This window comes from Cupressus sempervirens, chromosome 3, assembly GCF_028749045.1.
Source record: "Cupressus sempervirens isolate cs-2001-9-10 chromosome 3, ASM2874904v1, whole genome shotgun sequence".
Classification (NCBI taxonomy): Eukaryota; Viridiplantae; Streptophyta; class Pinopsida; order Cupressales; family Cupressaceae; genus Cupressus; species Cupressus sempervirens.
The window spans coordinates 341,165,738-341,190,335 of NC_143120.1; the positions used below are offsets into that span (position 1 = coordinate 341,165,738).

Genomic DNA, 24,598 nt, shown 5'->3' on the forward strand with positions numbered 1-24,598 from the left:
AATAAGAAGGTTGACCAAGTGGGGTTGTGAGGGTACTATCATGGAAAAACTCAAATTTTCGAATTGGTTCAAGATGGCTTTGTTTAAGGGGTTCCCTAAGCTAGAAAATCACTAAAATAATTGAATTTAGGCCCCTAACATGCTATACTACCATTTGGGTGGCTTTTTAACAATAAAATAATACTTTAGGATCCCAGTTAGGTCCCCTAAAATCCCTATCAAGTTTGAATTCGAATTTCAACATAATGGTGACCCATCCTAACACTCTCTCCCAAATGGGTGTACTTAAGCATTAATTGAAAGGAAGGAAAAGGACCAAGACTAAGTGACCTTGTGACCAACACTCTAGGTAACATGCCATCAACACATAGACTATACAAGTGTCAAGTGACACATAAGAATACATTACATTTTCCTTGACATGTCCTTCATGCATCTAGGTTATGATTAAACATATCCACAAGCAAGCAACCATACAACTACAAAGAAAAATACTTTCACAGTGAGGCTTTTGAATCTTCTAAAGTTTTGCCTTGGTTAAACTATGTTCACAAGGTTTGGAACTTGCTTCCCCCAATAATTTCCATGGTTCCACTTCCTGCACAATAAACTCGAGCATTAGTAGTCCAAGGTTGCATATAACATATATAACGTAAATGCACATAGTGATAACCATAATTCAAATAAAATTTTCTTTCCTATTTATTCCCATTTGAGTCATCCAAGATGTTAGAATATCAAATCTGCATGTCATAAACCATCAAATCAACATCTCTCTACAATTAAATAATCATCAAAATCAAAATATCATTTATCTATGTATCATAAATCATCATGATCACCTTTCTGCATATCATATCATTTACCTCATAAAGCATCATAATCAAATTAATGTTTATCTATAAATCAAAAATCATCAGAATTAAATTAACATTTAGCATCGCATAAAAAATCTAATAGTATCATGTCATAAAATTGCATCCATATGTTTTCAAACATTTCTTACACAATAACAAGTTCTAAGTGCATATAATAATGTAAAACATTACTACTAAAGTATCAAAATGCATAGATAAAATAATCCATTGTCCATCAAGTCTCAAATAACTATCAAAATATCAAGGTCTCAAGTAAAGTGTAAATAAAACATCCATGCTATGACGGGTTGGGGTCAGGCCTCTCAAATATATACCTTCTTAGGTGTTTCCTTAGTTCCTAAATTTACCTCCTCTAGGTCTTTAGCATCATATTTACTGGCATCAATTTGTGACCTATCTTGGTTGTCAAAAATAGTTTCTAAAACAACTAAACACTTTGGAATTTTGTTTGTTTTCAATTGCACAACTTCCTGCCCAAAAACAATATCTTTCCCATTTATATTTTCTACATAAGCTGCACAATCAATTTCTTTCCCTAACAACACATTTTCACAATTCAAAAATCTTAGAATGACCTTATCATCTTCAAATACTTGCCAATTCTGAACATTATTTGGAACAAAGGGCCTAATTTGAATCTCAACATTAGATATACTAGCAAATGTAATGTCATCAGGCTTTATTTCTATATTTGCTAGCAAATCTACCATCTTGTTGTTAGTCCTATCTTTCCAAACTATCCCAAATGCATCAAAATGTTCAATCATGTCCCAGATAGCATTTCAGTATTGTTTTAATCTTTTGTTTCTAGATACATAAACATTTCTTACTTAGGATACAACCAATTCAGAATCTCCTATAACATGTAAATATTTTATCCCGTGCTTGTGAGCTAGTCTAAGTCCTAACAACAAAGCCTCGTATTCTTCTATATTGTTAGTACAAGGGAAACTCAATGTAAAAGAGAATTTGTATGTTTCCCTGATAGGAGATATCAATAGAATACCTACACTTGATCCATCCTTGCAGCAAGCACCATCAAAGAACATAGCCCATAGATCACCTTTATCTGTCTTTGTGTCAACTTCTATTTCCATCTGAGATTTATGCTTGCCTTTCTTCCAAGTCAGAACCTCAGCTCAGAATTCATTGATATCTGTATCCACAAAGTTTGTAATATCATCCTCTATCTCATCTTCTATCATATATATACTCTTAGTTTCTCTATATATTTTTACCAAATTCCCCTCAATATTGAAAGTAGCAAATGATAAATCACATTACAGACTCCCTCCCATAGTAGTACTCCACTTTCTAGACAACAACATGCCATACTGAGGTGGAATGTCAACAACCAACACACTCATAGTAAGCTCTTTGTCTGGATAGGCTATCAATCTATAGGGTAAAGCATTAATAGTACCTATGACTGTCACTTCTCTTTTATCCAAGGCACAACATCTTCCTTGAGTAGTATCAACCTTCAGGCCTAATTCCTTCATTATTTCAAAAGACATAACAATATTGAAAGAACAAGAATCAATTATGCAATTTTTCAATGTTTTACCATTTTCTAAAATACTCAAGAAAAATGGCTCAACACTTCCCAAACATTGATTTATAGAGCTATCCAAAAGTATTTGAGGAATTTGAGACACAACTACTTCAGCTTCTTTGTCTTTCACCTTTTCTTTATTTCCCTTTTTTTTTATTATGATTTTCATTACAATCATGTCTTACCTCTTTATCAGTATCTCTCAACCATGCTATGGCTTTAGTTTGGTTTTCAGGGATTCTTAATAATTCAAACAAAGGGACCTTGACAATGATTTGTGATAACACAGTATTCATATCTATAGAAGAATTAGATGGGCCATCAATAACCATACTCCTTTTCTCATGATATTTATCCAAAATGTTTATAGCACCTTGATGATTCTTGTCATTTATAGTGATCAATTTTGGTACCTTATCATCTAACTTCTTGGGAACATTATTTGGGAGCTCATTTGGTTCCCATTTTTTACTGGTAATTTTAACCTTCACTACAGGGATTTCTTTAGGCTTCACAACTTCCCCTTTTTCAAAGATTAACCCCTTTTATAAACATACTAGCCACCTTGTCATTACCCTCTTTCTGAGCCATGTTTCTAGTTTGCACTTGAGCTATCATGTTGGTAGTAATTTGATCAATCTCTTCCCTTGAAAAATTCCTTAATGACACTTCTTCTTTGGCATTTACCATATTACACACATTGTCTTTAGCATCACTATTGTTAAAAAATACCTGCTACTGCATTTCATTCTAAAATTGCCTTTGATCATTTACATCTCTGTCATAATCTTCACAGTTAGAATAATCATAATGTGACTCAAACATATTACATCCTACATCATCATTGTTTTCTTCATGTTCCTGACATTCTTCCACCGCAGTTTGATTTGTTGGGAAGGACAAGGCTACTACACAAGATTCAGGAGCATGGGGTAATTGACACATAAAGCACCATGTAGGTTCAGCAGTGAACTCAGGATCATGCACCATATTTATAGAATTTTTTGATAAGGGATCAGGGGTCACCTTGTTGTTGATGTTTTTGGGAGGAGGGACACTAGGTTGACTATCCTTCCAAGTGGTGTTATAAGGGAAAATTTTCAACCTTTATGTATATTGAAATTTGATTGATAAGGGACCCTGTTTTCATTGGGATTTTTATCATTCTTAACATGAGGAAAGTTTAGACCCTTTATAGCATTTAAAATTTGACTTATCTCCCTAGGCTCTTTCTTTTTTGCACCCACAACTTTGTGATCTTCCTTTATGTTTCCCTTACTCCCAAACAATGTAAGGTCATCTCTTTTACTTTCTGATCTCCCTAAAATTCTCAAATTATTCTCTACATTTATAGCAATTCTAAAAGCATCTCTTAAAGTCCTAAGTTCTTTATCCCTAAGCTGGTATGCCATTTTGTGATCAAAAGCATTCAAGTAAGTAATTAGACATATCTTGTTATCAACTCGCATGGCTTGCATAAGATTATACATCCTTTTTTGAAATTTATTATTAAATTTAGTGACAGACTCATTAGGTAACCTCTGAATGTTATTGAATTCACTCAAGATATAGCTCTGATTTTGCTTGTCACCATATTGCTCTTTGAAATAGTACTCAATATCCTTCCAATCAACAATGGATAATTCAGGAAGTGTCTTGAACCATTCTCTAGCATCTTCAGTTAATGATTGAACAAATAATTTCATAATAACATCTTCAGCCTCAACCTCATAATCACTCATCATATCAAGAAGACTAACATATTTGCCTATAACTTTCTAACTGAACAGGTCTCCTTTGTAAATCAATCTTGGGGTGAGTGGCAACATTTCTCTTAGTATTATTTATAGTATTACTAGTACTAGCATCACCAATAGACTTGTTAAGATCTACTTTCTATGAAAAAGAAGATAGGAAAGTAGTAGGTACCTTAGTAATATTTTGATTGGCATCATTAGATCCACCATTCACATCATCTTTAGGCATAACTATGGATTGCTTCCTAACATTTTCTAGGAATTTAATCTTATTGCTCATCTCAACTATGGCTACTTCATTTTCTACAATTTCTAATTTCTTGACTAAAGCATCCTTTTCTTTCCTTTTCTTCTTCAATTCAATATCAAAAGGTGACATGGAATCTTGGATCTGAACAATCTTTATTGGTTCCCTAATCTTAACACTAATTTCTTTTTGTTTTCCTTTATCCTTAACATCAAAAACATGTTCTACATATTTTGCTTTACTGTTGTCAACTTCTAGAGCACTGTAGTTTTTTATATGTTGTATTATAGGGTCTTCTATCTTCATATTTTGATTTTTCAACAACCTCAGCTTTTGTATCTTAAGCTGTTCAATTTGACCTATAATTTTAGGTTGCCAAGCATTAGTTGCTATCTCATTTTTCTTATTTAGGGCAGCAATTTGCCTAAGTATTTTCTGCTTCTCTTCAAAATCTTTCATAATTATTTCTTCCCTCTCCTTTTGCAATCTCTTATTTATGGATTCTTTCTCAACAAGCTACATTCTCAGGACCTCAATCTCATCAGGATCAGGGATAGTAAACCCAAAACTAGCAATTTTTTCATCATTAAAACTCTTAGGATCTAAGTGTTTTGGTCCTACTTCTTCTTGAGAATAATCAGACAAGAAAGGGTTCCTACTATGCATTGAAAGAGGTTATTATTATTTCGTTTATCCAAATTGGGTGCACTTTGTTGCCTAACAGTCTCTTGACATACTACTTTGGGAGTGTTGAAGAAGTCATCACCAGATAATCTGGGATGGGATCTAGAACTTTGGCAAGATGATTCCCTTTCCATAGCAGAAAAATGAACATTCTCTCCCGTTATTGCCTGATCTTGGGAGTGATCTTCTCTTTGCATCTAAGGCCTTTTCATAGCCCAATTCTATCTTCTCCTAGGAGGGAGATCTGTTTGTAACTTAATTCTTGGGTTTTGTCTCACATTTACCTGTTTGTTCTTGTTTTCCATAATTTAAGACAACAAATTCCTAAATCTTGACACTGGTTAAAACCTTTTGTGTCACCAGCCACCCTACTAGAATTGGAATAATTGCTAAATGAATCACAATTACTTTACTAATAATCCAAGGAAAAATGTAAATAACCCCCAAAACCATAGAAAAATTCACGTGAAATGCCTACCTCAGATTCTACCCAAGGGTGACACAAATCTTAGATGATATACTAGTTTGTGACAACATTAAGTGCTTATTCCCTAGTAGAGTTGCCATTTTGTTGGCATGCAAAACAAGTAAACAAAAAAATGCTCAATACCAAAGTGATAGTACTCACATAATATAGGGATTAGCTACTTCCAATTAACTACTATGTGTGTGAACCACTTGGGTCCAACTTCAACAAAACCAAGATTGGTTTTCTACTCTTTAGGCTTTGCAGGACCAAGGTGGGTATACCTAAGGGATGATTCAAATGAATACTGTTGCATGAGAATTATATTAGTTTCGTTCTAATTCTCATCTTCTATCCCTGACATGTACACAATTTATCCATTTCTTTACATTTTTATATTTATATACATCCCTCATAAGCAGATTTGGTCACAATTCTCCTTGGGTTTAAAAATATTTCTAGAAATAGTAGCTACCTAAGACATAGAAATAAGATATAAATGAGTATTGACCAGCATTTACAACATTGAAAAAAATGAAATACAATTGATTTTGATTTTATAATTGATTGGATATGTAGCAATAGAATTTACTCTCCCTCACTTCTGATTTTATGTGACCAGTGTCTTATCCATTAAGCAGAAAGTTTAACTATTGGTTGGAGATCTAATTCAAATAACTTGTAAATGAATCTATCAATTGTAATCACCCATTTCCATTCTTATGAAAAATCCCTCTCATAAACTCATAAACTCTACTAATTTACTGAAGCATTTCCTTAACTCCTTGAATTAAAAGCAATAATAAAACCAGTACACAACCTGTCCAGATTGCATTCAATCAATTAAACCTTATTCAAATGATCTCAGAGTAAACAAACTCATAAAATGGAGATAGAAATTAGTGACATAGATATAGTGTAAATACCCCTTTGTATTATCCTTTTAGAAGACTGATACAATAACCAAATAAAGCTCAATGAAAAATCTAGAATATCTTGTTGATTTTGTCATTTCTATATATCATCAGAAAGTACATAACCTGAAAGTAAACTCCAAAAAAACTACACATAAATGGACCAACTATACTTTTGTTGAAGAAAGGAAAATTATACAATTCTCGGACCCTTCAAGATACCTTGAAAACTCATTTATATAAGCATGAGTTGCAACAAGCAAAGGGTAAAATGTGACTAACAAGTGTCCTTTAAAATAGGGAATACAAAAAACTTTTAAAATATCTTTGTATCTTTAAAACAAAAAGAAACAACAAAAACAGTTGCATATGACAGTTGGAGCATCAAATCTTTAATTTTGTCCTCTTCTTCAACTGCCCCCTATTGGTAAAGCCTTTATTTCCGCGATTGCCTCCCATACAATGACTTCTCTTTTGGTTGGCCACTCGCATGCTTTGATTGTTGTTAATTCACCAACAAACTTATGCCACTTGGCATCTGTGACTACCTTCCCCTTTGTTATGAACCTATTCATTTTAGTTTCAGTTTTAAATAGAGTATCAATGAGTTCATTGAAAGAAAACTCATTAGTGTCACCTTCAAAAATTGATGCCACCTGTGGAAAATTTACAATATGATCAAAAGAACTAGACCATTCATTCCAGTCTTTTATTTGCTCATTAGAATTAAGGATAGAAAGGATGAGGGAATAAAAAAAAAATTATCAACACTTTCATCTTATTCTGGATGATTGTCAATTTTCTTGTAAAGAATTGTAACAAATCCTTTCCTCTATCCATACCCTCTTTAATTGAAATGACCTTACCAGGAAGGTCTAGATTTTTAGCCAATAGAGGTATCAATCTATTAAAAAATTGCACATATGGTCCCCAATAAGGGAAAATGGGGTCTAACCAGAGTACTGCTTCTTTGCACATTTTCTCAGTAGTTTGCAAATTGGTGAATACATTATATGCATCTTGAGAGATTCTCTTCAAGATGCCTATCCTATGACTCAGCATGTTCATCATTACATCCCTTTTTGGTGCACCATCAAATCTAGGTACCTCACCTTCCACACTGACTACTGGTGCCCTCATTGTTACCCCTATGGGTATATCTTCAATTTGTACTTCCACTTCAATAGTGTGCCTAATCTCAAACCCTTTCAACATATCCTTACATATTTATGCTTCAAAACATCTCGTATTAGCATTAAGCACTCATTTCACCTTTCAGTTTATCTTTTATGCCCTTACGTTGAAACATGTGATCTTTCTCTTTTAAGAAGTCCTTACGCTCATACACTGAAAAAATATCATATCCACAATGAGAAAGATGAAACACTTCTTCACCTTCACGCTATACTTGCAAATGTAAGAATGTAAAAGAAAAAATTTCTCTTAGAAAATCAACGACCCAGATTATATCTCAGAAAGAACATTACCATTGATTTAAGCACATGTAAAATTATTGAATTAAGTTATCTTTCATGTGGGCCAGGCCCATCTAACATATTTGACATGTCACAATTTGATTCGCTCTTTTTAGGGCTCAAGTGGCAATTTATCAGGTCCCACACGACACATTCCTCCTTATGACACCACTTTACAGTTGTCTGCAAGCCAAAACAACGGAAGCACATAGATTAAATCAAACATTGCTTTGCTCTTACAAGCTTCCCTTGTGTGTAGACCCATAAACCCATTTAATATTTGTTTGAAACATCTTTTACACCATCACGGGCATTTATGCCCTTATGCCATTTAGAAAAATGTGAGAGCATAAATCAAACCAATACACCTTTCTGCCTATCTGCTCAACTTTTTATTTGTACCCCTATAAATCAATGAACATAACCACTTTAAACCTTATTATGCTCATACACTTAAAAGGAAAGCATATAGCTGAAGGTACCTTAATGAAAATCTTTCGTTCATCTGAGCTAACTTTTCACCATGGAACCGTAAGTCAAAACTTACAATATATGAAAACCTTTTATGCACCTTTGTCCAAGGATCAATCGTATGACCGGAAAGTTGAAAGTGCATCGCTTCGCTGTTACGAGTTACACAACTGTATACCCATAAAAAAAAAAATTCCTTTATGCCCTTACACCATAATAGTGAAGCATGACGATGAAAATAAAAAAGAGAGAGGACAATGCTCCTATGGGTAGCCCAAACATTGTAGAACCATAAGAAGAAAGAACTTAAGATTTTTGCAAACCTTTTCAAAAATTCAAGATAAACCTAGGGTTTTAACATATTTAGGACATTTTAAGGACTATGCTGATGAGAAACGTTGAGAATTTAATAAAATTTAAACAACACAAAAATCAGGGCACAACTAGGGTAACACAAGATTTAAAAAGTGATAAGAACAAAAGCCCTAGTCTGCAGGATACAAGGATTATATGATTTTTCACACATATTTTTGGAAATTCTCTACACTGTGAAAAATCAAACCACCATAACCCAATAAGCATTATCATATTTATTCAATTCATTCAAAATAATGGAGTATTTTCCTTCGACAAAACATATAGCATCATTACCAAGTCTAACATATCCTTCGTCATATTCTTCTATGTTTTTAAACTTCTTAGCATCACTAGTCATATGATATGAACAACCATCATCAATAATCCATTTATATATTTTATCAACTTGAGAAATAAGGTTTTTTTCATCTTCTTACCTTTCTTCTTCTAAATCATTTTTCATTGCAACATAGACCACTTCCTCACCTTCTTCAAAGTCATCGGATTCATCATTAGTTTTTCCTTCCTCAACTAGGTAAAATGACTCATTTCATTTGTCCTTGTTTTCTCTTTGAACTTTTAGTATTAGTTATCCCTTTTGTCCTTCTTAACATTCATGTAATTATTAGGACACCTTTCAATTGAAACATTTTAGAGGAAGTTTACATTTATACTTTTCTTTTTCTCTTAGTAATCTCTTTGCCAACAATGCTTCTATTTCTTCTCCTTTTTTCCCCCTCGAATAATAAGTTTTCATAGCCACTTTCGCCTGGACTATGGTAAACTCGTTCACTTTCTTTCCTTGAACTACCAATGGTTGGAGGTGTCTTGAAAGAAGTTTCTATCTTTGGTACACCATTATCATAATTATTAAGCGCATGTGCATTCAACCATTATACCATTATACCTAATGCACTAAGTGTAATTTTTTACATCTCCATGATATTTAGCATGAAGGTAAGCGGATTTCCAAATTAACGAGCAATAATTTAACCTTAAAGAGAAATTCAAAGATTTAGGTACCAAAAATTCAGCTAACATAAATATCGTCGAACATATTCAGTCTTTACATTACAATATTCTTTGGATTCATCGACTAAGGAAGGGGTAGTTGAAGAAATGAGGAAGTTGAAGAAGATGTAAGGATATTTCCCCATTCACATTTAGAAGAAATTCAAGTAGGAGAAATCCCGTAGAATGCATTCAGTCCTTAGAATCCCCTTTGAACTCATTTATGGCCGGATAAAATGAAGAAATTGAAAATGATGTAAGTATGGAGCGACATATAAACCCTTAATTCCCTTCGCACGTCAAAAAAAATTCAAGTGGGGAAAATCCCATAGAGCTCATTAAATCTTTACATTCTCATCTAAAATCTACCTACTATGAATATAGTTTGCAATTTCATGAGAAGGAAGAAGATCTAATCATAGTGAAAAGATATAAGGAGGACCTGATTGATACAAACAAAAAACTAGTGAAGAATCTCTACAAAGCTAAAGAAATTTTTTGTAATAAGTTACAAGACATGAAAGCCGAATTAGGTAAAGCTAAAGTTGTGAATAGGCACTTGAATACAAGACACAAAAAACTAGAGAAATTATACAAGACTATATGATAGTATTGGAAGGCTAGAGGGCAATATTGGAATAGGTTTCTAAACTTAAAAACTGAATTATTAATAGCTAAATCACACATTAAGCAATTAAATAAAAGAAAAAAAAACTAGGGGAACAAATTAATGAAATAGAAACAAAATGCTTGAAATCATTCATAAAAATTAGCAAACTAGAGAAGGATCTATTAGTCTCAGAATGGTTTTGACATTTGAGTGCCAACACACTTAACCACTTTCTATATTGAAGTCGAGTACACTATGTATGTCGAGTCAGAATTCCAATAGGTGCTGAGTGATCTTTAGGTGCCGAGCAATCTTTAGGTGCTGATTGAAGATCAAGTGCTTAGTAACTTCAGGTGCCAAGCATGATACGAGTGCCAAGTAATATATAGGTGTCGAGTCACAGATGATGCCGAGCAGAAAAAAATCACTATAGGAGCCGAGTGAGCTAGTTTTCTTATATGTGCCAAGCATCAGGAATTAGAAAGTGCCAAGTAACACAAAATGCACATATGAGATTGAGAAGGCACAAACTTAGATGTAAACCATTTTTATGGCCAACATATGATGAATCTCGAAGGATCTAAGTGATAAGATTGAATCTTTTGTAGTTCCTATACAATCTACATGCAACCAATAAGAAAAATGGAGAAGGCATGCAACCAATAATAAAAAGTGCAAGGAATGAGTGGGAAATAAAGATTCAATATGGGTCGTAGATCCATGCCTAACCTTAAGTCTTCGAAAGTCTTTATAAGGAAGATGAAATTTCATTGTGTATATGAAAAAATGTATGGGGAAACTATAGTGAAATTCAAAGTGAAGAATGAAAAGACTTAGAGGAAGAGAGCAACAATTAGATATTCAGTTGATCAGAACAAAGCAAGGGATACAAACAGAAATTGGATCTAAGAGAATCAAGATCAGAGAGAGCAGATCAAGTGCCTGAATTCAGCAATCAAGGATTGTAAGCTATCAAGTTTATTATACCTAATACTCTCTAGCAATTGTATTAGAAAGGAAATCCTATGTTGATAGGTTAGCTTAACAACTAGGTTGTAGATCTTTTGAAGAGGTGATTAAATCCTTTAACAGGGTGACACTTAATGAAAAGTGTTTGTAAATCCTTTAACAAGGTCACTATTGATATAGTGTAAAGCCTTTAATAGGGCAGACCATCAGAAGTGGTCAAAACAATTATTGCTACAGTGTTTTTGTGGGTATCATCCCCACCCTAGTTTTACCTTCTTATTCCTGAAGGGTTTATGGGTTACCAAAATCTAGTGTTATGTGTTGTAGATGAATGTGTTTACTTCATGTTTATTTCAAATGTTTACATGCATGCAATTTACTTTCAGTTAGAATTTTTAATGGATAAAGCGTAATACTTCTGATTCACCCCCCTCTCAGAAGCATTCTTCCCATTTGAATATTGCAACAATTGGTATCAAAGCCTAGGTTTTCACAAGGAGAAGCCTAACAACTTGGAGAAAAATGTTAGAAGATGGAGGTTTTCAAACTTGGGAAGATAATAGAAAATCAAGTGATTGATGTTCAACTCACTCTACAAAAATTGGAGGAAGCCAGAGTAGAATTACAAAAATCCTTGAAAAGAAGAAAGGATATAGCCATAGCTGAAAATGATATAAACTATAAGGAGATTGATACCACAAAAGTGTTTGCCAATGGTGATACTAAAGAGTTTGATGCAGCAATAGAAAAACTGATGGGAATGAATAGATCTCAAGTAGAAGAAATCAAAACCTTGAAGATTGAAGAAGAATCACAAGCCATAATGCTTTGTGAAGTGACTAAACAAAAGAAAAGAGCTATTGAAGAAAAAGCCATGATAGAAGATGACAAGAGAAATCTTACAAATATATTGGAGGAAAAGACAATTGAGTTTGAAAGAATCTCAGACATGCAACTAGAAACCTTAAGCCAGATGATGAATGCACATAATGAGCTGAATATGAAAGACATTGAGATCTCTACACTAAAGATGAAAAATGAACAATTGCAGAATGACTTGAGAAGAGAAAAGAAAATTTCAGAGAGCTTTAACAAACCTAATGAAGCCATCAAGTACTTTGAGCAGTTGCTAAAATCCCCAAGGTCCAACAATGACACTCAAGGATTAGGATATACCAGCACTAAAGAAGGAGAGTCATCCAAGACTGTAGAAGAAAGGAACAACAAAGGTAAGAAAACCAAACCTACCTATCATTTCTATGGTAAGAAAGGACACACTTCTAATGTATGTAGGAGCAATAATGCCCATCAGCATGATAAGCCTAAGAGTGCAAGCTATTGTCATAAGTGCAAGAAACAAGGACATCAAGCACATGAATGCAGAACTAGGACAATCAAGAGACCAAGATTTGAAGGTCACTGCTACAATTGCAAGAAGTATGGACATAGAGCCTTTGAATGCAGATCAAAGCCCATGTGGACATCAAATTAACCAGCAAATACAAAAGGCAATGGAAATCACTTCTATTGGGATTACAACACTAGGTATAACTGTCATTACTGTCAGGAATATGGACATGTTCCTAAAAAATTGCATAAGGACACATTTCAGAGGAAACTACAACAAATGGTTGAGTCAAATCACATGTTTTAGTTGCTTGAAGACTAGTCATATTAGTAGGAATTGCCCAACAAGGTCCAAGGCACCAAGTTCTGAGTTCAAAAAAGGGAAGGCAAAGGCAGGTGTTGAACACATCAGAGGAGAGGTGAATAAGACATGGAAGAAGAAAAATTAGTGTAGCATATCAAGTGAAGGGATCACTTCACCCAATGGGTCAAGTGACCACACTTCATCAAACTAAGCATGAATAGGTGTATGGGACTGATATACAAAGTTATATCATACATCAGTCCCAAGACAAAGAAGTATTGCAAAGAAGAAATCAGCATAAGCAAAGATGCCAAGTCAAAATTTGAAGTTCTTGCAAAAACTGTCGAGTCGTTCTCAAATGCCAAGTAAAGCTCCAATGCATGTCGAGTTGCTAATAGCAATTGAGTTGATGGTTGATGTCGAGTTGAGAAATGTCAATTGAAGCTGAGTCATGTTGAAACCTTCAAGTGCCGAGTTTACAGCTGTACATGCACTAAGCATTTAATGCTATGTTTTGAAGGGTATAAGATCAATTTTTTTTAATCATTTCTTGCCATTCAAATGTAGAGCAAAGACAAGAAGAGCGCGAGAGAGATCAAAGAACTACATCGAAGCCATTTGCATGAATTTTAACAGTGATTCAGCATAAATTTTGTCTATTAAAGGTATTTATCAAGTGCCAAGCTATGCAGTGTTAAAGTTTTAATCTTTTAAGACATTAGATCGGTATAATGGCTTCTAGTTCTAAGAACCCCAAGGGAAAAGAAGGTCATGAGGTTTAGCTCATTATTAATGAGGTTAAACAACTTGAATTTAGGCCAATTCCAGAAGTTGCCTGCAAAAATGACCCTGCTGGTGCATTATCCATTATCGCATCCAAAGTAGTCATGGTGCAGGATGTAAGGAAGTGTTATAAATGAAAATTTGGCACCATAGGTGATCTTGAAATATTCCAAGCCTATGAAAAACTATGTGAGAACAAGATTGTGAAGGACAAATTCCAGATAGTTGAGAGAAATGATTTGACCAATGCCCTAGTTTACCCTATAGGATTCAAAACTGAATGGATACGGATTGTTCTAAGTAGAATTCACAATGGATGTTTTTGGCTAGAAAAAGGTCCAGTAAAGATTACAAAAAGGATAATGCATAGGGTTATGGGTTTTCCAACCCTAGATTGGCCTAAGACCCTGAGCAATGATTCCAAAGAGATCATTGAAAAGAATACAGGTGCAAAATGGAATAAGAGGGGTATGAGTATTGATACTATCACTAGTCCTCTTCTAGATTTTGCTGTGAGAATAATATCCCACAAATTCTATCAATCTAGTAGATTGAACAGTGTGCCATGCATAGCTGTTGATGTAGCCTACAAACTGGTAAAGAAAGATCACACATATGATCTGTCAGAAGTTTTGTTACAGCAGATAAATGAAAACCTAGGAGAAATAAGGAGATCAAAAGGTGCTCAATGCAAATTTGGTTCAGTTCTTATGTGTATATTCTTTTATGTTATGGAAGAGTTTCCTTCTATAGGAAAGGTGAGTTGGAATCCTAACAAAACTGCAATTACACAAATCAATGAGTTCATTGATCATTTGGGTGACAACTTTGAAGCCCATATGACAAGCTATTTTGAGGATTTCAAGAAATCCATGAAGCAAAGGGTAAGAATACCAGTTTCCTTAGTGGAGAAACATATCAATGACATATGCTTCTTAGTTGATATTGATTTCACCTATATCCAAGCAATAGTTCTAAGGGTGAGATGGCTAAGGCCATTGGATTATGAACTATATTTGGATGAAGCATCAACAACAATCACTGCATTGCTTGTAGAAGAAATAGACAAGTCTGCCAAGCCTTTTGGCACATATGATGTTGTTAAATCCAAAGTTGAAACAAAGTTGAAGATTGCATCTGTAATTAAGAAGAAAGATAAATTATTGAATAAAATAAAGAAGAAATTTGGTGAAGGAACTGAGGTGGTAGTAGTAGAAGAAGAAGAAGACGATGATGATGATGAGGATGAACAAGGGCAAGGCCTAATGGAATTGAATCAAGGCCTAGATGAAGATAAGGAGGAAGGTGCCAAGGAAGAAGAAGTTGAGGAAGCACCAACCCTAGCCAAGCCAAAGAAAAGAAAGGCAATAGTACAGCCTCCAGCCCAGCCTAAAGCAAAGAAGGTTGCTAAGCCAACCCAAACCAAGCCACAGATAGCAGTCACAAAGGCTACCACAAGGGAATCTTCACAAAAGGCCAAGGAACAAATCAAAGAGAAAAAGAAGGCCATTGAACAGACTGGTGAAGTGTAGAAGAAAAGAAAAAAATATGTAGCACAACTAGATTCTGATGAGAAGGAGAAAACAGAGTTAGAAGGTAATAGCCAATTCAGAGTGGTAAGTCATCCTCCCAAATCAGCCATAGATAAAATTTGTGAAAATATTAAGAATGCAGATTTTACTAATTTGAAAAGTATTGATTTCAACAAGCTAAGTAGAGAAGAACAAAAAAAAATAGAAGAATCAATATATGCCATGATGGTTGAATTTAAGAATACACCTCTAGAGCTAGACAATACCATGCCTAGGGAATTATATGAGATAATTGAAAAAACATGGCATTATTGTTTGAAAATGGAAAAGGAGATAAGAGAATCTACCTTAGCACAAGTGATGCCTAACCTAACAAGAGGTCAAATAACAAATGCTAATAAGAAACATAGTGTCAAGTTCACACCAAAGTGTAGAGCCTTTAGCATCCTAAAAAATAAGATTGAAGATGTTGTCAGTAAGTCCACAAAAATATGGAAGTTGATATATGGTTTGACTACTGTCAAGGATGGAGAAGAAGATCCCCTTGATGGAAAAAAACACTGAACAAGAAGATAAGGCGGAGCCTAGTGAAAAAGAGAAGGCAGAAGAAAAGGTTAAGGAAAAAGGAGAAGAAGAGAAAAAGGTAGAAGAAAAGAAAGATGAAGAGGAGAAAGAAAAAGGTGAGGAGGAAGAGACACAAAAACAAGATGAAATGGGAATAGCTGAGCAGGAGCAGCAACAAGACTAAAGTGTGCAAGACACACAATTGCCACCTCCTATCCCTCCTCATGTAACCATCACACCTACAAACATTATAATTGTAAAGGATGTTCCTAACACTTCTACTAAGAACAACAATCCTTTAAGTGTAGAGGATCTCAAAAAGATCCTTCACCAATCCACACAACAAGCAGAATTATGTACAAATCCAGTATTGGTTAGTGTGGATGAATTACAAAAGGTAGTAGCTGACACAATTAGAGATAAGGTGAATCTAGAAGAACAAACTTCCATCATCTCTATAGCTACTAGTGGTCAACTTCGAATGCAAACAATTGTTACATTAGGAACAGTTGACACCATAGTGCAGAAGCCGAGTGCAGAAGGAGACAAAGATATAGAAAAAACAAGATAGACTGTTGCATCTGATCCTATAACACAAACACAAGGTGCACCTCCTCACATTTTTTTAATTGATCAAGGTAGCTGACAGGAGGAGAAGGAAGCAGAGAAAACCCCTAAAAAGTTGGAGGTAATACAAACATTGATAAATTTTCCTACCTCAGGGACTCCTCCAAAACAGCCAAGCAATGATGCAATGCCACTGCAAATGTCAGCACCAGGATCAAGTACTATAAAAGTTGCAAGGGTGCTTCACTATGGAGACCCTAAATTAGATGAGGAGATAGTCATACCTAGTTATGACTCAAAAACAATAAGCATTGATCAAATCACTGAGGTGCAAGAAGCATTAAATAGAAGAAAGAGGCAAGAGATACTCAGGAAAGAGTATAAAAAAAAGCAAGTATTACATGAGATTAAGGACATCTTTATGGATGCCTTCAGCTTGTAGTTACCAGATGAGACAAAGCATATAATGGAAGAATTGTCAGATATTGTTCACTAGGTGACAGATGAAGACCAAGAAACTAATGTAAAACTTATGGAATGGTCTGAAAGGAAATTCCAAGGGAAAGTAAATGAGAAAATATCTAGATAAATTGCACTGTCCCAGGCTAAATTGGCAAAGATGATTGATAAAGTGAAAAAGGTACTTGAGAGTATATTCTCATTGTACAAAAAGCTATATGATTTTTCATACTTCACACAGGAGACAAGCCAAAGAATAATGAGCCTGGAGAGGAATCTAAAGATTTCAAGCATGCAACTACCAAAAGATCCACCTCAAAGTGAGAAGCACTTTAATCAAATGCTTCACACCCAGAAGGAAGTAGTTGTGTTGACAGTAGAAGAGGCCACCATCAAGGTCAGACTGATGCAACTCCAATCTTCTGTTACCCCACATTTGGAAGTACTCCATAATGAACAAGCCTATGCTGAAACTATTCTCAAGAAAGATCCTAATCTTTCTACTTTAGATGGACTTTTTCACCTTTCTATAGAGACTGCCATCCAGCACAAGTCATTGGAAATTTCTTTGCATAATTGGGATGCAACTCTCAAGATGATTATGGAGGTAAATAGTGCATTTTTGGAAAAATATGGTCTTAACCCTTAGTACCCTTTGACATTTGTGTCAAAAAGGGGGAGATATAATAAGGGAGATATAACAAAGGGGGAGATACATTGCATATCATAGGTATAGAGTATAGAAATAGGGCACAGCTAAAGAGTATCAGATATATTAGAATTTTGGTTATAGGAATGGATGGCACAATCAGCTCAGGAGGAGTTATAAGAATCTTAAGGCCAGATAAATAATGCTTAGTTAAGTGTTTTTGACACTCGGAGATTTAGTCTCAGAATGGTTTTGACATTTGAGTGCCAACACACTTAACCACTTTCTACATTGAAGCCAAGTACACTATGTATGCCGAGTCAGAATTCCAATAGGTGTCGAGTGATCTTCAGGTGCTGAGAAATCTTTAGGTGCCGAGTAACTTTAGGTGTCGAGCATGATACAAGTTCCAAGTCATAGATGATGCCGAGTAGAATAGAATCACTACAGGAGCTGAGTGAGCTAGTTTTCTTATATGTGCCGAGCATCAAGAATTAGAAAGTGCCAAGTAACACAGAATGCACATATGAGTTTGAGAAGGCAAAAATTCAGATGTAAACCATTTTTATGGCTGACATATGATGAATCTCGAAGGATCTAAGTCATAAGATCGAATCTTTTGTACTTCCTATACAATTTGCATGCAGCCAATAAGAAAAATGGAGAAGGCATGCAACCAATAATAAAAAGTGCAAGGAATGAGCAGGAAATAAAGATTCAATATGGATCATAGATCCATACCTAACCTTAAGTCTTTGAAAGTCCTTATAAGGAAGATGAAATCTCATTGCGTATATGAAAAAATGTATGGGGAAACTATAGTGAAATTAAGATTGAAGAATGAAAAGACTTAGAGGAAGAGAGCAGCAATTAGATATTCAATTGATCAGAACAAAGCAAGGGATACGAACAAATACCAGATCTCAGAGAATCAAGATCAAAGAGAGTAGGTCAAGTGCCTGAATTCAGCAATCAAGGATTGTAATATATCAATTTTATTACACCTAATACTCTCTAGAAATTGTATGAGAAAGAAAATCCTATGTTGATAGGTTAGCTTAACAGCTAGGTTGTAGATCCTTTGAAGAGGTGATTAAATCCTTTAACAAGGTGACACTTAATGAAAAGTGTTTGTAAATCCTTTAACAAGGTCACTATTGATATAGTGTAAAGCCTTTAACAGGTCAAGCCTTTCATAGGGTAGACCATCAGAAGTGATCAAAAAAATTATTGCTACAGTGATTTTGTGGGTATCATCCCACCCTAGTTTTACCTTCTTATTCATGCAGGGTTTTTGGGTTACAAAAATCTAGTGTTATGTGTTGTTGATGCATGTGTTTACTTCATGTTTATTTCAAATTTTTACATGCATGCAATTTACTTTTAGTTAAAAGTTTAAATGGATAAAGCGTAATACTTTTGATTCACCCCCCTCCTCTCAGAAGCATTCTTCCCATTTGAATATTGCAACAGGATCAACAATATTCACCAAATTTTATACCTTCTCTAACTTCACCTTACCATCCTCAACCATGTCTCTCACAAAATGATATTGCACATCAATGTGCTTGGTCCTGACATGAAATGTTAGGCTTTTCACTAGGAAGATTGCACGAGTTGTCTATCATTATAAATCCTCACTACACCTTGCTTGAACTCTATATTTGAACATAATCTCTTGAGCCAAATGGATTCCTTGAAAAAGTGAGTAGCTTCCATCTACTATGCCTTTGTAATGGGAAAATTTACAACAACTTGTCACTTGTTCATCCAACTAATTGTTCAGCAAAATTATGTAAACACATATGCATGCTAGTGGATCTTCTTCTATCAAGATCTTCAACCTAGTCCAAATCCACATAACCTTGAATATCTAAAAATACTCATTTCCTATTGCATGAAAACAAAAAGGTCTCTCTAAGGTACCCTTTAACTATCTAAACACTCTTTTTGCTACATGCCAATGTGCTCTTCTTGAATTAGACATCTAATGGGAAAGAACTACCACTACTTTGGCAATATCTGGTTATATACAATCCATAGCATACATCAAACTTCCATTATCACTCTGATATGGTACTTGAATCATGTATTCCACCTCTGATGGAGATGTAGGACATTGTGAACAAATAAGCTTTGGTCCCATTGTAACAAGAACACACAATAGTTTAGAATATTGCATACTAAATCTTTTCAGTATAGTGTCAACATACTTATTTTGGCCTAGATAAAGCTTTCTTTTTTGATCTATCTTTTACAATCACCATCCCTAAAATGTGTCTTGCTACACCAAGATCTTTCATTTCAAACTTTGTTGAGAGCTGAAATTTTAATTTTGCAATCAAACCTTTTCCTTTACCAATAAATAAAATTTCATCAACATATAAGGCAATAAATGTGAATGATCACCATCTAATTTGAAATTTATATAGTGATCAGATTTAGACTGCACAAGTCCCAAACTCAATACACATGTATCAAACTTCTGGTACCACATCCTAGGAATTTGTTTTAAACCATAAAAATATTTCTTCAACTTAAAAACCAAATAACCAAATCACCTTTCACCACATAAATTTCTCTGGTTGTTTCATATAAATCTCTTGCTCCAAATCTATATGAAGGAAACTTTTTTTCACATCCATTTTCTCAATCTCTAGATCATAAGAAGCCATAATAGAAAGAAAAAACCAAATCGGTGTCATTTTCACTACATGAGAAAAACGTCGCTGTAATCAACTCTTGCATCTTGGAAATAACCTTTTGCAATTAGTCATGCTTTGTACTTCTCAATGCTTCCATCAGAATCTATCTTCCTTTGAATACACATTTACATATAATAATGTTTATTTAGTGGTGCTTAGTACTCCTAAATGCTTCCATCACAACCTATCTTCCTTTTGAACTTCCATTTACATCTAGTAGGATTTCATCCCTCGAGAAATGGTACAATTTCCCATGTATCATTAGTAGATTAAGAGTTGACATCTCCTAAACTATGACTATCTTCCAGAATTCTAAATCATTCACTCCAAGAGCCTCTTCTACATATCTCAGTTCATCAATATTAGCATTCAAAGAAAATATATATCTCATTAATCATTGGATTAATAAACATACCTTTCAAGTGGTGTTCTTTGTCTAGTAGACCTTCAAATAATCTCATGTTTAGGTTTCTCTTCTTCCTTTGATGATTCTGAACTTGTAGAGGTATCCTCAACTTCTTGTCTTTTTAAAGGCTTTGATTCAACTTTATTAGGTGTAGAAAGAAGTTGAATTACATCTTTATTTTCTTTTGTTTGTTTTGGATGCACTAAAATAGAAAAAGGTTTAATTTCTCTAAAAGTAACAACTCTTGAATAAAATACCTTTTATGCAATAGGATCCCAAATCTTATATCCTTTCACACAATAATTGTATCCAATGAATATACATTTAAAATATTTATTGTCCAATTTTGTCAACTTCTATTTTTGACACATGAGTATATGTCTCACAATAAAAAAAACTCTCAGATGCCTATGTGAAGGCTCACTGCCCAATGATGCTTGCATCGATATCTTATCAATTAGAGTTGAAGTGAGAGACCTATCTATCTATTAGTAGACACTGGCTACAACTTCAACCTTGAATTTTTTGTCTAGTCCAACACCACTCATCATACTCCTATCCTACTTAATCAAGCTCATATGAATTCTTTCTACAACTCCATTTTGTTGCAAAGAATACAAATTTGTCTTTTATCTCTTAATACCAAAAATCTTTCCAAAATGTCTCAAAGTCATTGGAGCAATTTACTAATTGCCATAATCTATTCTTAAACATTTGATCTTATTTCAATATTGCACCTCAACCATCACTTTAAATTATTTGAAATGACTACAACTTCAACTTTACTCTCTAAAAAAAATAAACACATATTCTTATAGTAAAATCATCAATGAAAGAAACATAATAAATTGATCTACCAATAAATGGAACATCTATTGGATACAATTGATTAATTGTGTGTTGTCCTTGATGTTACACAAATGGCATATCAATTGACAGACAGTGCATGTCGAGCTCATTTGGTCAATGAAAATAGTTTTCCTAGTCTACTGAGCATTCCTAAGTTTACTCTGTATAGAAGGTAATTTCTATAGAGCTCACTCGGGCGTCGAAGGAAGTTAAGAAAAAAAGAGTGTTAACTGAGCTCACTCAGTTAATGAAGGAAAAGTTGAATAGAGTTAGTGCTAACTAAGTTCACTCGATTACCAAAGGAATTTTGTAAGTTCATAGTGTTAACTAAGCTTCTATTGGTTAACATAGGGAATAACTTCAAAATTAGTTTCTACTGAGCTGGGTCGGCTACCAAAGGATTTTTCTTTTTTTGACATATAGAGCTTAATTATTTTAACTATTGATTCTAGCTAACTGAGGTGATGAATATTGGTTATTCTAATTTATATTTGAGCTGACTTGAAAATCTGAAATGTATAAGTAGAAGGTCAAGTTGTGATTTCAAGCATGAGTGTGATGTGTGCAAGTTGAATAAGTTGTAAGAGATAAGAAGAGGAAGCAAACATGAAGGATAAAGAGATATCCTTGTGGTGCAGAAAAGTATTATTCGATCAGGAAGGATCAAGTATGAATCAGAGAAAATATTTGTAATCAGCAATTCAATTGCATCACAATCAGGTCATTTCATTGTTACTCTCTAACCATTGTAGTAGTGATCTAAAATCTCTTAACAGAGTTGGTTTAACAACCATTTGTAAATCCTCTAACAAGGTGACAATTCCTTTGAATTGTTTCAAGACCTTTTGCAAGGCCACTCCTAACAGGGTGATTAAATCCTTTAATAGGGTTACACCTAACAGTGTGTTTTGTAACCTTTAACAAGGTTGGCTTCTAACAGGGCTCACTTCAAAAGAGTGAAAAATAGTAACTAGTTACATTGATGGTTTTTTCCAAATTGGGTTTCTATGTTAAATCTTGGTGTTTCATGTGTTCATGTTATTTCATTCATGCTTGCAAGAAATTACTAATAACATCTTAAGATTTACTAAAAGTAATTCACACTCTACATTTACCAAATTCAAACGTTTGTTGTGTGTTTATCGAGTATCAATAGTAACTAGTTTTATTAGTTTGAATTTTATAGTTGACATCCAAGGGATCTATGATATATTTTAGTGGTAACAAATTCACCACACCCCCCCCTCTTAGTTACTCTTCTTATATTTCCAACAATTGGTATTAGAGCTTTTGGTGCTTGTAGAGAAGGTTTCAAGGACCTAAGCTAAAGATCAAGATGTCTTACAAGAGAGAGATTCCAAAGCTAAACAGAGATGACTTTGCAACATGGTAAGAACTTATAAGGCTTCATTTGGCTACCATAAATGATTTAGGATGCAAATATCTTGATAAAGAATATAAAACTCCCACTAGAACATTACTAGTTGATGATATTGCTGAAAAGAAGAACCATAACATCATGATGATTGATATTGCATCTGCTCTTAGTTATGCTAAATTTGATTAGGTCAAAGACTGTAAAACTACTTTTGATATGTCGAACAAGCTGAAAGAAATCTATGGAGGAGATGGCAATGTAAGAAGAGCCAAAGCAGAAAGCCTTAGAGGACAATTTGATCAAATGAGGATGAGAGAAGATGAAAATGTTGTAAAATATGTTAAAAGAATCAAGGTCAGTGTTAGTGCAATCAGAGCATCTGGAGGAGAATTCAAAGAAGAAACTATTATAAGTAAAGTTCTCACAACCTAAGTTCTCACAACCTTGCTTCATATCTATGCAATTAGAGTATCTACTATTCAAGAAAAGAGATGTGACCCAAATCACAAGATAAGTTTGGATGCCCTAGTAGGAAGATTGACAGCTTTTAAACTAGACAATTTTGACAACTATGTTCCTGCTTCCAAGAATATTGAATTTGCATTTGAAGCTAAATTCTCACTCAAAGAAAAAGGAAAGAAAATAAAAGATAATCAATTAGAAAGTGAAGAAGAAACTAAAGAAAGTTTAGATAGTGATCTTGAAATTGTTGAAGCTTTACTTGCAAAGAAATATTCCAGGAGTAGAGGAAACTACAAAGGTGAAATCCCTCTAATATGTTTTTCTTGTGGAGAGATTGGTCATATTGCTGCTAGGTGTCCAAACAAAGACGAGAAGGAAGAGAAGAAAAGCCACAAGTACAAAGGCAAGAAGGAATTTAAAGGTCACAAATCCTACAAAGACATAGGTAAGAAAACTTGTTTTATGGCTAAAGATTCTGATAACAGTGAAGATGAAATAGCATATATTGTTGTAAAAGATGAATCTAATGATGAAGGAGATAAGATGGCACTTGTCTCTCATGTTAGCAAGAATGACACATGGACCATAGGTAGTGGATTTTCTCACCATATGATTGGAGAAAAAAAAAATTGAACACTATGATGGAGGTAGTGTAAGGTTTGGAAATAATGAACCTTGTTGCATGGAAGGGAAAGGTTGAATCTCATTAACCAATGAAATTGTATGTGACAATGCCTATTGGGTTGAAGGACTAAAACATAATTTTCTAAGTGTGGCACAGCTAAACAACATCAGATTCAAGGTAGAATTCATGAATGGAAAGGAAAGACTACTAGATAACCAAGGAAATCTGATTGGATCAGGCAAGCAAACAAAAGCTAACCTATTTAATCTTGATCTTGGTGATTGTTCATGTTTCATTGCTCAAATAGAAGAAAGTTGGTTATGGCACAAAAGACTATGTCATGTAAACTTTGATAATATAGTCAAGATTAGCAAACTCAAAAGAGTAAGAGGTCTTCCTAATTTGAAGAAACCTGATGTTGGATTATGCAAGAATTGCCAAATTGGTAAAATGGGAAAGACTAGTTTGAAAATAAAAAACTATCAATCAGAAGATGTATTGAAAATTGTGCATATTGATTTGTGTGGACCCATTGGAATAGAAAATTATAGTGGAGAGAAGTTTTTCATTCTTT

At 34.1% G+C, this 24,598-nt stretch overlaps 1 long non-coding RNA gene across 1 annotated transcript in view; it reads right to left on the reverse strand.

Annotated features, from left to right (window-relative positions):
* Positions 1–485: 485 nt before the first annotated feature.
* Positions 486–24,598, reverse strand: part of LOC149566386 (uncharacterized) — a 72,382-nt gene continuing 48,269 nt past the window's right edge. Inside the window, exon 2 of the long non-coding RNA XR_016362181.1 lies at positions 486–598. This is a non-coding gene — a long non-coding RNA (uncharacterized LOC149566386). The remainder of the gene's footprint in view (positions 599–24,598) is intronic.